Here is a 16,257-nt window from a genome sequence, read left to right as displayed (position 1 = left end):
AAAATTACTATAATACTACTTTGTAACTATTATAACTCTTATCAAAAATATCCAAGGACCCAGGTGTGGTGGTAAAGGCTGGTAATTCCAAGTGTTTGGATGTTGGAGTAAAAGGATTTGAGTCTAAGGCCAGTCTTGGGTACTGCACACAGTAAAAACCTACCCTTTAAAAAAACTCAAAAGGTAATAATGTTGGCTGGCGACACTGTGGAGAAAAGGAAATTTTCTATACTCTTAGTCAAAATACAGGTTAGTGTTCTCATTGTAAAAAGTAGTATGCAGTTTTCTAAAGAAATCCTGGGCTGGGAAGGTGGCTCAGTGGTAGAGCGCTTGCCTTGCATGCTCGAGGCCCTGGGTTTGATTCCTCAGCACCAGATAAGCAAAAAGGAAAAAGCCGGAAGTGGCGCTGTGGCTCAAGTGGTAGAGCGCTAGCCTTGGGCTGAAGAGCTGAGGGAAAGCGCCCAGGCCCAGAGTTCAGGCTCCACTACCGGACCCCCCCCCCCCCCAAAAAAAAAGAAATCCTAAGTTGAAATATCATCTGACCCACCAATCATGTGAATATTTCTCTCTGGGTAACTCATGAATATATCTGTAGTTCATTGTTATTCACATTATTCACAACAACAGCCAAGATATAAATCGAAGTCCAGTGTTCAACTACAAACTAATAAAGCAACTGTGGTACATGCACAAATATCTTTTTCTGTTGAAACCAAAGTAAATTTTTTTATTATTTTCCTGTCTCTATGTGATTAACCTCCAATTAAGAAATCCAGATATATGATTTAATTTAGCCAATACTATTTATTGAGTATAAGGACCTTCTACTCTCTACATTCTTCACACTAAGATCACTAAATATGATGAGTCTGAAGTAATTAGTCTCTTTTTGACCTATGATAATATTCTTTACAATGTGAGTGAAATGTTTAAAAAGTATCATTTGTTTTAGCTTAATTTCTCTGAAGAGACCATAAATGATATTATCAAAGCTTAAAAACGATTTTATTTAAAATTTAGAATTCAGGAAATGGTTTAGATCATTCTGGTTACTGTAGCCCTCACTACAACCTCATGAGAAAATTTATATTGATGAAGCAAAAATCTGAGGTTAGACATTTATGAATAAAAAAATCATGTCATTCTGAATATGTAGAGCTACATAACAAACATAGAAAATTTAGCTTTTAAATACCTGAATATGCTAGTACATTTAATTGCAGGGTAAGTACTTATTCTGAAAGGAGATAAAATTGCACTTATTTTGAAATGTAAACCTAAGTATTTATATGAATAAAAGACAATTTTTAAAATATCACTCATTCAAGAAACAAGATGTATATTTAGTTGTTTTTCATGCCAATTATGTTCTCTAAACTTACTACAAATACTAGATTAGTAAACTTAATTCATTGCTTTGTAGGGAAATAGCAATTCCATTTCTTAAAACTCATGACAAAAACTTTTTCTCAAACAATTGCTAAGTAAGTGTTTTATATTTTTTGTCAAGGAATTTTATTCGATAAATTTTTATTCATTAAGTTAACTAATTGGCAAACAATATAAATTATGCATGGACAAAGTTTATCTAACACGAGTTTGTTGTTGTTTTTTTTTTCAGAAGACAGATTATGGCTCTCTTAAAGAACACTAGAAGGCAGTGTGTTCTTTATTAATTTTTAGTTATTGTGTTAATAGATATTAATTGTCAGAAGTGACAATTCCATAATATATTTAACATATTTGATTATACTCCCTCTATATCCTTCTCATTACTCCTTCCTCCAAAGGTATTCTGTTTTTCACATAAAATTACAACTTTCTATATGCGCATATAAACTAATTTGGAAGATTTAAGCTAAACTGCAAGTTAATTCAAGATATACATTGAATTAATAGGATGAATAAAAACCCAAATATTTTTTGTTAACTTTTGAATTGAGCTATCATTATTATTATGGTTATGGTTAGGATCCCAAACAGAATTAGAATTAGGATTAGAGAAATAGAAAATTTAGGTTCATCACAGGATGACCCATTGCAACAATGATACTCACATGACACTATGTTGAAAATAAAGTTTACACCAGGGAAGGGAGGGGTAAGGGAAGTGGGGAGGGATGGAATAGTGGGAGAACAAGAAAGAAGTGGGTAACAATGCTCAACAAGAAACGTACTCCTTACCTTACACATGTAACTAATCCCTCTTTAAAGCATCTTTTCAACAAAATAAAATTTTTAAAAATTAATGAACAATAAAACCTGACAAGAAATAGAAAAACACTTAAAATTTATGTTCAAAATGCAAGTAAAATTTAGACCTCCATGCTGAGCAAGAGTTGGGATAAATATGAAAAAGTGGCTTGTTATTAACATGATGATTCAGTTATATGTATGCTTAGGATTAGGCAAGGTGTGCCAGTTAGAGCGGATTAGGATGAGAAAAACATGTAAGACATTGTGTAAAACTGCCACATATTTTAAGAGGAATGAATGGCAAGAATGAATGAAACCAGTCTGTGTTACTTTAAACATTCAGATAAAATTTGGTTTAAAGTGTGAGGTACATTTTTGTTCCGGTTAGGTTTAGGGAAGGATAAGCTTTAAGGTAAATTTTAGTTTTCCAATAAGAAATAGAAGCCAAAAAAATGTACGATTGAATAGAATCTAGACAATTTTCCTTACATTAGCCATTTGGTGTTAAATCAGAATGTGATTTGGATTAGGTTTCTGGTTAACCGGGTTTGAGGATAGAGTAAGAAATGGGTTAAACTAGTGGCTCGTGTCTATTATCCAAGGTACTCAGGAAGCTGTTTTTGAGGATCGCAGTTCAAAGGTAGCCCAGGCAGGAAATTTCATCCGACTTTTATCTCAAATTAACCACGATAAAACACAAAAGTGGTGCTATGAGCTAAAGAACTCAGGGATCATGCCCTGGCCCAGAGTGCAAGCCCCACGACCGACAAAAAGAGAGAGAAAAAAAGAAATGTTAAATACTAAGTAAAGCTGAAACTTTTTTTAGGTTCTAGGAATTCAGGAAAAGCTGGGATAATGGAAGTACAATGTATTTCAAAATATCAGGGTTTGAGATCAATAGGTATTGATCTCTGAACTTGAAGCTGATCCCTGCCATCCAACAACATCACATTCTTGTGAATATCACTAGCTGGCCTCATGAGCATAGCAGCCAGCTAGGGCTAAGCTATCTGATGGCCTTGGACTCCAACAATGCAATCATTTCTGTGCACAGACTGAAAACTATCATAGGTAATTTTGATTTATTCCATTCTATTCTCAGCTAAATTCCATGTTCAGGTTTGTATGTTTTATGATCTCTTAAATATTAATTACTATTTTCCTACATTCTCAAAAGTAACATATATGTCTTACTCTAAAATTCATTCAAACATGCAAAAAATATTAATGTAGTTGCTGTCCACCTATGGCTCATATTTTAAAACCTGGCTACTTTAGAGGTAAAAATCAGAGGATCCTGGTTTAAAGCAGCCTATGCAGAAAAATCTGAGATATTTCTCCAATTGAGAAACCAAAATCCAGAAGTGGAGATGTAGCTCTCATTGTAGAGTGTCAGCTTTGAGCAAAAAGACTAAACAGGAATATTAGGTCTACTTCTGACTCCATTATTTACTCATGGAACAAACACACACACACAAACACATAATCTACATTCTCTTTGACTCCCCTTCTTGAGCAGTATTCAATGCCATTAACTTAATGCATGTTTTCTCCAAATTATTATGGTAGGGAATAAACTACATTTGCATTTATGATAATGTACTTTTTGTACTTTTTGTTTTGCAGTTTTTTTGTACTTATGTGAGAGAACAGTGTTTTGTGAAGACTAAACAGAAATCAATGTGTCAGTAAATCGGTAGGTGACAGACTGAAAAATACAGATAATACCACTTGAAATTTTATTTCTCCAAATTTAAATATATATATATATACATGTTTTCAAATTTTCTGCCAAGATTTTATTTCCATTAAAAATAATCTATTTTTTTCATTATATAAATTTAACATATTGTATGTCTCAGAGTAGATTTATATTTACAGAATTTCTTTCCTTGGAGACAAGATTCTGCAGTGTAAATCTGGCTTTCCGCAACTCCTACTTCTGTCTGGCATGACCATGTGGTAGTATAGTACCATGTCCAGCTATATTATTTACATTTTGTACATTAGAATATTAATATGAACAGCTTTAAGCCACATATCTTCATGAGTATGAATGAATTTCTTGCAAAAAATATTATAGAGTTACTGAGTGAAGCCAATTATGGTAGACATGCCTGTAATCACAGCACCCAGGAGGATTGTAAGCTTAAGAGCAACCTGAGCTACACAGCAAGTCTCTTTGAAAACAAAACAAAACAACAACAACTTGTGAGCTTGGAAGTGGGAAAGTATTGTTAAGTGGGGTGATAGGAACATACAAAATTGTGTGTGTTTGTGTATGTGTTTTTGTGGGGTGTGTGTGTGTGTGTGTGTGTGTGTGTGTGTGTGTGTGTGTGTGTGGTGTGCGTGTGTCCTTGTGCTGGTCCTAGGGTTTGAACTCAGGGCCTGGACACTGTTCCTGAGATTTTTGCTTTCTACAACTTGAACCAAACTCCACCTCAAGCTTTTTTAGCGGTCAATGGAGATGAGTCTAATCCATTTTCCTGTTCCGGCTTAGAACCTTGATCCTCTTTTCTCAGCATGAGAAAACAGCCATGAGTCTGTATAGTTGCTGTTTTACTGTTAAGTAATATAGTAAACATCAGGCCAGTTTATACTCCTTCCAGCAGCTTTTGAGTGTTTCACACACACCTAAGATAAAACCCACTCCAGGTTTGATGACATCCAGATCTCATAATGTGAGATTTGTATTGTTATGCTCACTTTAACTATGAAGACTTTGAGCCCCAGAGAGTTTAGTTAATTTTGAGTCCTTATCTCGTATACAGTGGAGCCTATTCAAGTTCGACTAGGTCTATTTATTTCAGAAAACATGGAGTCATCATCTGTTATAGTCAACACGTGTTCTAGCAAGTACTGCTCTTTAAAAGCACAGTTCTGTGTCAAATAGCTTATTTTGCTCTCTCTTTAACTGTTTGCACCCCTTTTCATAAGCTAGGGAAAGCACACATGATGAGAAGAGCCATTTTTGAAGGGGAAATTGATAATGGGTTTTGAACTTGGTATCACATACTTATTAGTCAGATCTTCCATTTGAGTTATGCCTCCAGAACTATATTTCTGTTTTTTTCTTTGTATTATAATTACAAATATGTGTACACAGAGTTTATAGTCATATAAGTCAGGTATGGATATATTTCTTTTTTGAAATATCACCCCTTCCCTTGCTCTCTCAATTTTTCTCTCTCACTGGTTTGGTTTTATTAACTTCCACCTCCTCCTTCTCCTCCTCCTCCTCTTCCTCCTCCTCCTCTTCCTCTTCCTCCTCCTCCTCCTCCTCCTCCTCCTTTTTCTTCTTCTTCTTCTCCTTCCTCTTATCATTATTTTGCTGTAGAGGAGATAGTTTCATACGTGTGGTAATGACTACATTTCCTTTGTATATGTTTTTGTTTCAGTCAGTAATCAGTCTTGAACCAAGGGCCTGAGCACTGTCTCTGAGATCTTTTGCTGAAGAATAGCACTCATATTGAGCCACAGCTCTACTTCCCTGAGTGCATTTTTTTTGGATTATGTTACCCTTTCCCTTCATCTCTTCATTTACCCGTCTTTCCCCACAAACAAGTTGCATAAGTCATTTTCAATATAGTACCAATTGAATACCACTGTTGAACATGTTCATCATGTCTCTCTTTTAAAATGACCCCTTTAACTTCTCAAAGAGAGATAAATGAATAAACATGACAAAAATGAAAGAAAACAAAGAAAAATATCATCTTGTTTGTTTCCTGGTCACTGGTTATTTTTGAGATAAAATGTGTTTGTGTGTGTATGTGTGTGTGTGTGTGTGTAAATACTTGGGCTCGAAATCGAGGAATTGACTTTTAGCTTTTTTTTCAAGGGTAACTGTGTGTGTGTGTGTGTGTGTGTGTGTGTGTGTGTGTGTGTGTGTGTGCGTGAATAATGGAGCTTGAACTTAGGGAGCTGACCTTTAGTTTTTTAACTCAAGGGTAGCCGAGTACGACTTGAGCCAACCTTTACTTCTTGATTTTGAGTAGTTAATTGGAGATCAAAATTTCACAGATTATTCTAACCTGGTCTAGCTATAATCCACTTTCCTCAGATCACAGCTAGAGTTACAAGTGTGTACCACTGGCCGTGATTGGCTTACATTCTTTTTGTTAAGTACTTGAAATGTAAAAGACAGTTGCAACCATAGTAAAAAAGAAATCCATTTAACTTTCCCAGATTCATTAACAGAATATACAGAATTCAGGGTACCAGAATCACAGATGGGAATTGCCATGGATAAAACCCTAGGAGAAGAAAAATAACATAAAGTAAGAAGAATGAACTATCTGCAGTACATTGGTAACATCAAGCTTGACAACTAAACAAAAGAAGACCTGCGTTTCTATGTATTGGCATTCATTTCAATTAGCATCATTTCGTATGGTCATGTATATATTCATAACTTCTGTGCTACTATAATCCACTTTCAGGAGTAATAGGCCAATGCTACTCATTGCAAGTGAGGGAAATCATAGAGCTCATGTTTCTTTGGGCCTGGCTTGATTAACTTAGTATGATTTCTTCCAAGTCTTCATTTTCTTACAAAAGGGACTACGCCACTCTTTCTGATAGAAGCATAAAATTACATTCTGTAAATATACCATATTTTCTTGATCCATTCATCTATTGAGGGGCAACTGGGTTGGCTCCATATCTTAGCTATGGTAAACAATGCCATCAACAACCCATCAACAAACTAGTAACTATGTTGCCTCATTGGATTTTGCTTCACAAGTTACAAAATATTTTGATGTATTTTTGGTTTCCTGTTGGGGGAAGGTTGGCGTTTGAAGTACTAGTGGGCCAGTACTCAGGCTTGAACTGAGGGTCTGGAGCTCTTCCTTAGATTGCTTTACTCAGTGCTGTCACTGTGCCACTCGAACCACATCTCCACTTCTGGCTTTTTCTACTTAATTGAAGATAAGAAATTGAGGATTTATTAGCTTGGATTGGGATCAAACTGTGATCCTCAGATCCCATCCTTGTGAATGCTAAGATTACAAGAATGATCCAGAGGCTGGATATATTGTGCTCCCTATGAAACCTAAACAAGGGCACATAATTCTGAAGCATGTGTGTAAGATTATGCATTTCTCTGTACAGCATTTTCACAATAAAAAAAGAAAATTAGTTAGAAAATATAGCCCTTATATGTGTGTATACATAATATAAATGTGCAGAGGGCAATGAGGATGTATCTGCTGATTTTGAGGAAAGATTTCACCTATGGCTTTTCACAGACTGTGCTACGCTGTACAGAAAGATTGAGACTAAAGGTGAGGTAATTGATGTCATCATCCCATTCATCTACATCCCTTGTCAACATGTATGCACATATGTACTGTGGTGTAATCATGATTATTTTGTGTATGAGAGGCAGTACTGGGGTTGAATTCAGGACCTAGGTACTCTTGCTTAGCTTTTATATGCTCTACCATTTGAAGCACAGCTCATCTTTCTGTATTTACTGTTTAAATGGAGGTAAGAATCTTTTTTGATCAGTTGGCTTTGAACTGAGTTCCTCATATCTCAGAGTTCTGAGTACTTAGTTTTACAGGCCTGAGCTTCCAATGCCTAGCTTTTCATTATTACTTTTACAAGCTATATGCTCACACACATTCCTTGAATTTCAAAAGTCTCACTGTTCAGGCTGACAAGATGTGAGGAAAGATGGTTGTGTGGATAAGTTACCAAATGGGCCTCTAGCCCCATTAACATCATTCTGGCAGTTACTTGCATTTCAGTCAGTGAGTACATATTTCTAATTTCACTCTGCCTTTTTTAAATGCCGTTTTGAACTGTCTTTGATATATCTTTTAAATATTATCTCCCAAACAGAAGATATTATGTGAATATATTTGATAATATTTCAAATAGGGATGTTATTGTGTGTCTGGATGTCTGTTGTCAGAGGCTGTCCATCTGGGCTTCAGGAACAGAGCTAATGATTCCTGTCTGCTGGTTGCAGACAGGAAGGATTTTCCTGGCCAGGCTTTGACTGGGATCCATTCATCTTAGACTGCTAACTAGCTAGGATAACAAGCATGAACCATCACCAACCTGCTTGTTTTAGAAGCATTGCTTTTCCTTCATTGATTTTTTTTTCCTGGAAGGTTGATATAGACAGACTGCTTGTACCTCATGATAATGTGATTTGAATAATACCCTTAGGCTCTGGCATTTCTGAAACTGATTTCCACAGTTCTAGACAAATGAAATTGTTCTAAAGCCAATAGCATTTTCCTTCTGAGAAGTTAGGTCTCTTATTTAAAACTCTTATCTTTTCCTTTGGCAAAGCAATCAGGATGTTTCTGTAAAACTCTATTTCTTGAGATTATTAGAGATAGAAGGTATCGTGTACACACTTTCAAATAATCTCTCCTTTTATAAACATATGTTTATATAGAAGAATGATGACTATTGAATTAATTTGATAACCACTCTAGAATTTTTAAGCTTTAATGCTTATTAACTCAAAGGAGGATTATAAACATTCAGAATAGTGGAATGGGGCTACTACTCATTTGATGTATGTGGAAAGATGATCAGAATTCTTATGATTAATAAAATATATCTTCAAATTTCCAATGGCTGACTGCTATGCTAACTGGGAGGAGACATTGGTGCTGCCAGGGGTTTGAAAGTTGGTAATGAAGCAAAATATCCTGGGAGAGCATTTGCTAAGGATATAATTTCCAAGACTCATACCAAATACATTGAACTAGAATGCTAAGTGATGAATGACTGAGCACCAAATTTTATTTGTTGGCTTCTTTGTTTTTGACGTCCTGGGATTTGGACCTAAGGCCTGGGTGCTGTTTCTTAGTTTTTTCCTCAAGGCTAGTGATCTTCCAGTTGAATCACAGCTTCATATCCATATTTTTGGTGTTTAATTGGACATGTCTTACCAAATTTCCTCTTTGGGCTTCCTTAAAACTCATCCTCAGATATCAGCCTCCTGAGTAAGTAGGATTCCAATTGTAAGCCACCAGAGCCCAGATAGAATCACATTTTAGAAGTATTCTTTCGGTGAATCAGATGTGTCTGACTGCTATTTTAGCACTTTGGTTCCAGTGGGTCATGTCAGTTTTATAATAAAATCAGAACTTTTCTTCTTGTAATCCGTAGTATCCCATATCTATCTAATTTATTCTTATCTTCATTTCTGACCTCTTTTTTCTTCATTGTACATTTCCATTCTTACTTCACAAGCAAGCATGTCAATGCTGTTTTCCTTTTCTGAAGCAAGTCAGGTCCATTCCCATCAATGGGGGATGTATTTGCTGTTCTTATTGCCTGGAGTACCTGCTCCTAGATAATTGCTTGGATGATGGCTCCCATATCAACTATCTCTTGTTCAGCGTTGTCTCCTCCCATCCTCACTGTGAAGTTGTTGCTACAAAATCACCAATGTCATGTCTCTGATTTATAGGAATTATCATTATGATTTCTGATTTTCGTTTCAGCATGAAATTGTTGAGGAGAGATCCACATTCACTTCTGTTTCTCCAATATCTATAATAGTGCCTAATCCTTAGTGTTCAGGAGTCTTACATGGAGATCAACCTTCCCCAGCTCGATTTATCCTAACTTGTGTTCAGGACAGCTCTTCAAGCTGAAGTCTGGTGGCTAGTAATCATTCCCTTTCATTCGTTGTGCCTGTTGGTGTTGTTGAGTCCACTTCAGGGCAAAACGAGTGCCTGACACCTATTTGTTGCTATGGCAAAGTGGCTGTGACATCATAGAAATTATAGCCATTATTTTGTGAAGCTGTGTGAGGACATTCTCCCCCACATAATTTCTTCCATATATGTGTCTCCTTTGCCCAGGAGTGCATTCAACAATTCAACAACAAAACTATCATCCAGTTCCTGATACACTCAGAATATGTTTCTATTTCCTTTAAAAAAAGAAAAATTCAAGACATGCTTTGGTGATTTGTCATTGAATTACTGAAACAGAGTATATAATTTTATGTATTTGTAAGTCTTTGTCCATCTCTCTTGAGCCCTTGCCATATTTCTATGTGTTTGCAGCTTGGGAAGGGAAATAAGGTTTAATTCAGTATAGTCAAAGATTAAAGTTTAGAAGGCTCTGTTTAGACCCTTTTGGAGGAAATGCCTACTTTCTATCTGATGGATGTTCTACAGATGGCAATCTTGGTACAGAAACTGAGTAGAGTGTCATAAGAGGTTGTCCTGATTTCTGCTGACTTTCCTCTGGGTTTGGGGAGTGTGATCCCACTGCATATGTGTGTCTTTGAAGGACACAGGCCTCCTCTGAAAATCTAAGGCCTTTGGGGTAAGAGAGACTAAACCTCAGAACCCAGCTTCCCACATCACTAGGATTACAGGCCTGAGTCACATCGACTCAACTCATAGCTTCATTTTTATACATAGTGTAGTCAGTTTCATTATACTCACTTCTTAGACAGATATATATGAATATATATATATATGTTTATTCATCTATTTATAATCAGTGTTAGATCTAGAAACACACAAATATATATTCATATAATCATATAATTATAATCAAATTATAGCTGTGTTTCCCCCAAAATATTTTACACTAATATTTTGTGAAATAATTACTCAAGACTAAAAATTTAAATGCCTTTGTAGTTTGAAAAATCATATTCAATTTCATATATTATATAATATACTATATATAACATCAAGAATATAACATGTATTTACATACATCTGATTTAATTGTGTTATTTTCCTGCCTGATTTTGTGTTTGTTCATCTATGTAAGCCTTCTTTCTTCTATTGATGATAGTTTTTACTTTCCAGTATACATATTTCCTATATATTTTGTCAAATATCAAACATAAGGAGATTTTTATATTATTGTAGGTAAATTTTTCTTCCATATTTACCCAAAGCACAAAGAAAATATATACAGATTTGAACTAACTGTTGGAAGAGTGTCCCACATACCACTATAAGTATTGTGTCATTTGTCCCAATTGACAGAATAGCTTTCTAGGACATCTTATCTGCTGTCCAAGACCTTTTCTAGCCACCTTATCAACCCATCCAGGCATGGCTTGGCTTCTTTGCCGCTCCCTGTGCATTTAACAGTTCCCTGTATACACAGTAGGCTCTCTTGTACAGCCCCCTGTCATTCTGTGTTTTCCCCAACAGCACACATATGCATGATGCTTCAGATTGTAGGCTTAAAAAGAAACGTATTTAAGATTCATGAATCTACAATATATCAAAAGCATTGATATTTTAATAAAGTTAGAAAAATAAATAGAATTAACACTTTACAACAATCAGAACAAAAAGAAAAATAAAGATTTTTTTCCAGGAAGGGGGAATGGAATCTCTAAATCTAGATTGGTCTCTAAGTTGCCTTCAGGCAGAAATTCTGCCTCTGAGTCCCCAAAGGGATTTATTTCATCACTAAAGACAGGATTTTCTTCCTGAGTCCAGGGAGGGACAAATTCTAATTTCTTAATTGGAAATTGGATCGCCTGCAAGAGGACAGATTGGTCTGGGTATTCTGTGAGGAAAGACTCTCTTTCCTCAACTGAATCTAGAGTTTGGACCTCTCCTATTTGTTTTGCTGAACATAGACTGGGATCAATTTCCATTAGCACACATTTACCCTGCACACCAAGACGAGTCTTTTTGAATGGTTTGGCGCCGATCTAGGTGGATTGTGAATATCAATAGGAGACAGTCTGGATCATCTTCTTCCTTGCTTGTATGTGCAGGTGTACTTGCATCACATGTGGTGTTCAGAACCAATGAGATGTCCACAAGACTCAAAACTTGTTTGGGCCTTTCCACAAGTTAAAAAAAAAGCCCTCTATGTTCACAGGCTTTCTGGAGATTAGTGATGGCTTCCGATGACATCACTGATGGGTTCTTTATCTGGAGTTCTGCAAGAGTTGTTCTACGGTGATGCAAACCTGAGCATGGAAATAGGTTCAGGAGTCTTAGAACTGTAGAAGTTAAGGTGTGACTAAACTTTCATGAGGATCTAATGGGGGAAGCTGTATAACTTGAGTTTGGACTGAACACTGATGAGAAGGTAGGATGTTTCTAATGAGTGATTACTTCCAAGTTGTTTTAAAAGGAGAACAGATATTACCTGGCAAAGAATATCTATAAAAGGACATTTTGCCAAGCTGGGGCGTACTAAGGGCTCTTGGCCAATCAGGCACAGACCTAGAGACTCAGGTTCCATCCATACTCACCAGATCTGAGGCATATAAACAAGGACTTCTTCTTCTTTTCCTTGGTCTCAAGGATCATGAGTTCCTCCAGCTGCTCCAGAAGAATATGTGAGCATAAGAGCAAGTCTGAAGATGGCATGTTGAGCTTGACATACTGTGTAAGTTCTTTCATGGTGTCATGGTACTTGTGCTGATAGAAATTATCATGGTAGAAGTCCATCTACATAGGAAAGATGGAACAAACCATGCTGTGGGCAGACAAGGAAAATGAGATCCCACCCTCCACATCCTGAGGCTATAGCGTTTTTCTGGCAGGACATGCATGTTGGGAGGTGGGAAGAGACTCCTGCAAGCAGGATGCTCCTCACAATTTCTCAATTACAATACTCTAAAATTCTCCCTGTGATAGGAGGAGAAATTTGTTTCTCCACTGAATCTGACTTGTTATACACAGACCTCCTTGTCATCCATGAGAGTCCAAAACAACAACCGCATCCACAATGTGTAATCTGCTATCCACTGAAGTGCCAAGCCTCAACTCCCTGTTGAAATCACAACTGGTGTGCAAAGAAGAATGTTGACTTTCAATCAGAAACCTCAAAGATATCCATTTTTCAAGGACAGAATTTCTCTTTGTCCCAACGTCCACTTTCTTCTTCATCTTGTTCATCTTCCTCCCAGTTATGGTAGAAGGATCTGTACCAATGGGAGGAGAGAAGGAGAATAACTCTGTGCTTCTCCTTTTTCTGAACTAACAGGACACACTTGGGACTGGTTAAGTCCCACAGAGTAATGTAAACTTGACCCACAAAAAGTGGAGATATGTCTACACAATTTCAAGTAAATTCTGTGAGGATGCTTATATGCATCTGTCCAAATAAGTGCACAATGGCTCATGCCTCTAATCTTACTAACTAGTAGTGTGAGATCTGAGGATCACAGTTTGAACACAGTCTAATTTGTAAAATTCTAAAGATACTTCAGTGAACCAGCCAAAGGCCAGACCTGGACTTGGGGATCAAATTATAGAGTGCTACGAACAGGACAACTCTCAGGCCCGGAATTCAAGCTCAAGTTGCATTTTTCATCTGTCTATATTCCTTCAAAGGCCTCCAAGAAGGTTAGGGTGGACGTTGGGTGCCACTGGCTCATTCCTTGAATCCTAGTCTCTCAGCAAGCAAACTGCTAAGGCTCCACTAGTTTCTGTGAAAAATGAAATGTTCTGGCAGCCCAGTTCTAAGGAGTTAGCCGGGGAGTGAACTTCTTTGTCCCAAGACAAGCTCCTGTGATCAGACCCCAGTGAAACAGTCTCAGAGAGTTACCAAGTATTCCAATAATCTGCCAGGATGTCTCAGCCCTGTTTGAAAGAGGAACACTCACTTTTTAAACAATATCCAGAAACTGCTCCATTGTCTCCTACTCTATAGTGTTAAAGAATGTTTCTAACATAGAAAAGATCACCTTTCTGGTAGGCAGGGACCAGGTTCATTACCAGCATTTCCAACAAGCCTGAGTCCAAGCTCCCTATATTATAAGGCATATTCAGGGTTTGGGCTGACTCATTGTCATACTGAGGTGGTAAAAAGAATGGATTTTTGAAACATGGAATTGGGATTACACTTCAAAATGATTAATAGCGTGGATTGAAAAGTACACAGTAAATATTTTCTCAGTATACGCATATAAAAGCACACAAGAAGAAGGTTGTACTGTGGCCTAGGATGAGATTAAATAGGTTTCCTGTCATAGTTATACCTGGCATGAGTTTCCTTGTGATTTCCTTGGTTTCGTCTTATAAAAAGGCCTGAGAATATGGATTCGTGTTTTGGCACTGATCCAATGTCTGCAGCATTGAGTGAGGCACTCACACCTCTCACGCCTGAGACCTGAGTCTCTTGAACTTCCTTGTTCCTGAGCTACAGGCCACTTGAGCTGGCTTGAGCTAACTGTCAGTTACAGTTGTCTGGCTCTCAGAGTTCCATATTCTATTCCATTGTGAGGTAGAGAGTGTCATCTCTCAGAGACCAATGATCTAAACTGCTTGCTCACATAAGACCATCCCAAAGACATAGTGGAGACTGAAATCTCCCCTCCCACATCACTCTATACACATGTGAACATTGTCAAATCCCAACATCCTCAGCTAGGTCTGGGAATCAGCATGTTCTCAACCTCAAGGAACACTTTCTAGGTCAGATCCATGCCTTATTTCTCACTATTCCTCTCATCCTGCAGAAATCATTTTGCCTCTCAGGGCCCTCTCAGCCTACCATGTACTTCTTGCATCAATTTTTGACATCTATATCCTAGGATTTTGTTAGTTTTTTGTTTCTTAATCTTGTTTGCCCTTTAATCCCCAGTGTGCTGTCATCTGGAAAAAAGGTAAGTACTTAGAGGTGGAAAATCATACAATTATTGAAAAATAAACCTTACCCATATTGCCAGACCTTTTTATAGATGTACATTTTTTAAAGATAGAGTATTTTTTATACTTTTGTCATATTTTATGACAGAGGGGAAGGGGAGGAAGGAAGAGGTGCTGTATTGTCTTCTCATAATTCAATGATTATTATAGAAAAATACTATAGTTGAAGGAATGTAAGCTTTAAATATAGAAACTGTGCTCCTGTTCTTTTTTATAAGCTAGTCACTTATAAAGAATTCCTCACTAAAGTCTTGTCTTCTTTGTCCCATGAACTATCCTCCTCCTTCAAAATAATCAGGAAAAAAACCTTCACAAATGAGTGGGCTGTTGCCCAATCTCTGGAAAAGAATTTAAGATACAACATTGCCAGAGAATCTGTGAGTGTACATGTGTGTTGGTGTGTGTGTGTATATGTTTGAGGGTGTGTTGTGTTGTGCATATCTATGATTTAGGTCTTGAATTCAGGAGCTATATGACAAGGCTGAGTATCTTTCTGGTGACTGTAGTGATCTACCAATTGTGCCACAGTTCCACTGCAAGCTTTCTGTAGTGAACTGGAGAGGAGAGACTCTTAAAATTTCATGCTCAGCCTGTATGAACTAAATCTCAGGTCTCAAACTCCTGATTAGTTAGAGTTATATTTATCAGCCTCCATAACCTGGTGATAAAACAGTGTAACTGGAGGCAGTTGGGTTGCAAGTTTCAGTCTAGCTTCACAATATTCTATATCATAAAACAGCAACAGTAGAACCCAATATAAAAACACAATAATAAGATGTAATTAGAATATAATTTAGTGATATAGTCTGTTAGCATAAATTTCAGGAAACAATGGTATTAATGATTTAGCATCACAAATCCATACAAAATGAGATAATTTCAGTAGACTCTACAAATTTTTAATTCCATCATATAATGATTTCAAAACATTACAATAAACAGGAAAACATTCATACTTATAATGTAAAAAGATGTAAAAAGTTGAAGATGGCAGATTATGAAATGGGAAATTCTACACTGTAGGAAAATTATTGTCATTTCAATGTTTGGTGGTATTGTCATGTTGAATATATGATAATATTCTTCAGAGGAGCAATAGATAAATATATATTTATTACACATATTCTAACTTGTCTCTATCTTTATCAACTTCCAATATTCTTCACATTGTCAGTGTATTCGTGTTTATGGTATATTCCAAAATAGCTAACAGAGTCAGGAGGTTACCAAAATACATTAGCTTGAATGTTTTAGGAGATAAACCTGCTAATTATATTGACTATTTTATGTATTTAACAAGTAATGTGTTATCATTGTACTCTCTAAGTATATACATAAGCTATTCAATGTGAAATGGAATATAACATGGTTTTGCCTGTAAAGCTAGGTATTTGGGACATCAGTTCCAGACCAGTGTAGAGTTACCTGC

This window comes from Dipodomys spectabilis, unplaced genomic scaffold (assembly GCF_019054845.1).
Source record: "Dipodomys spectabilis isolate Male_0828 unplaced genomic scaffold, ASM1905484v1 ptg000029l, whole genome shotgun sequence".
Classification (NCBI taxonomy): Eukaryota; Metazoa; Chordata; class Mammalia; order Rodentia; family Heteromyidae; genus Dipodomys; species Dipodomys spectabilis.
The sequence above is the reverse complement of the archived record's forward strand: the minus strand, read 5'-3'. Positions refer to the sequence as shown.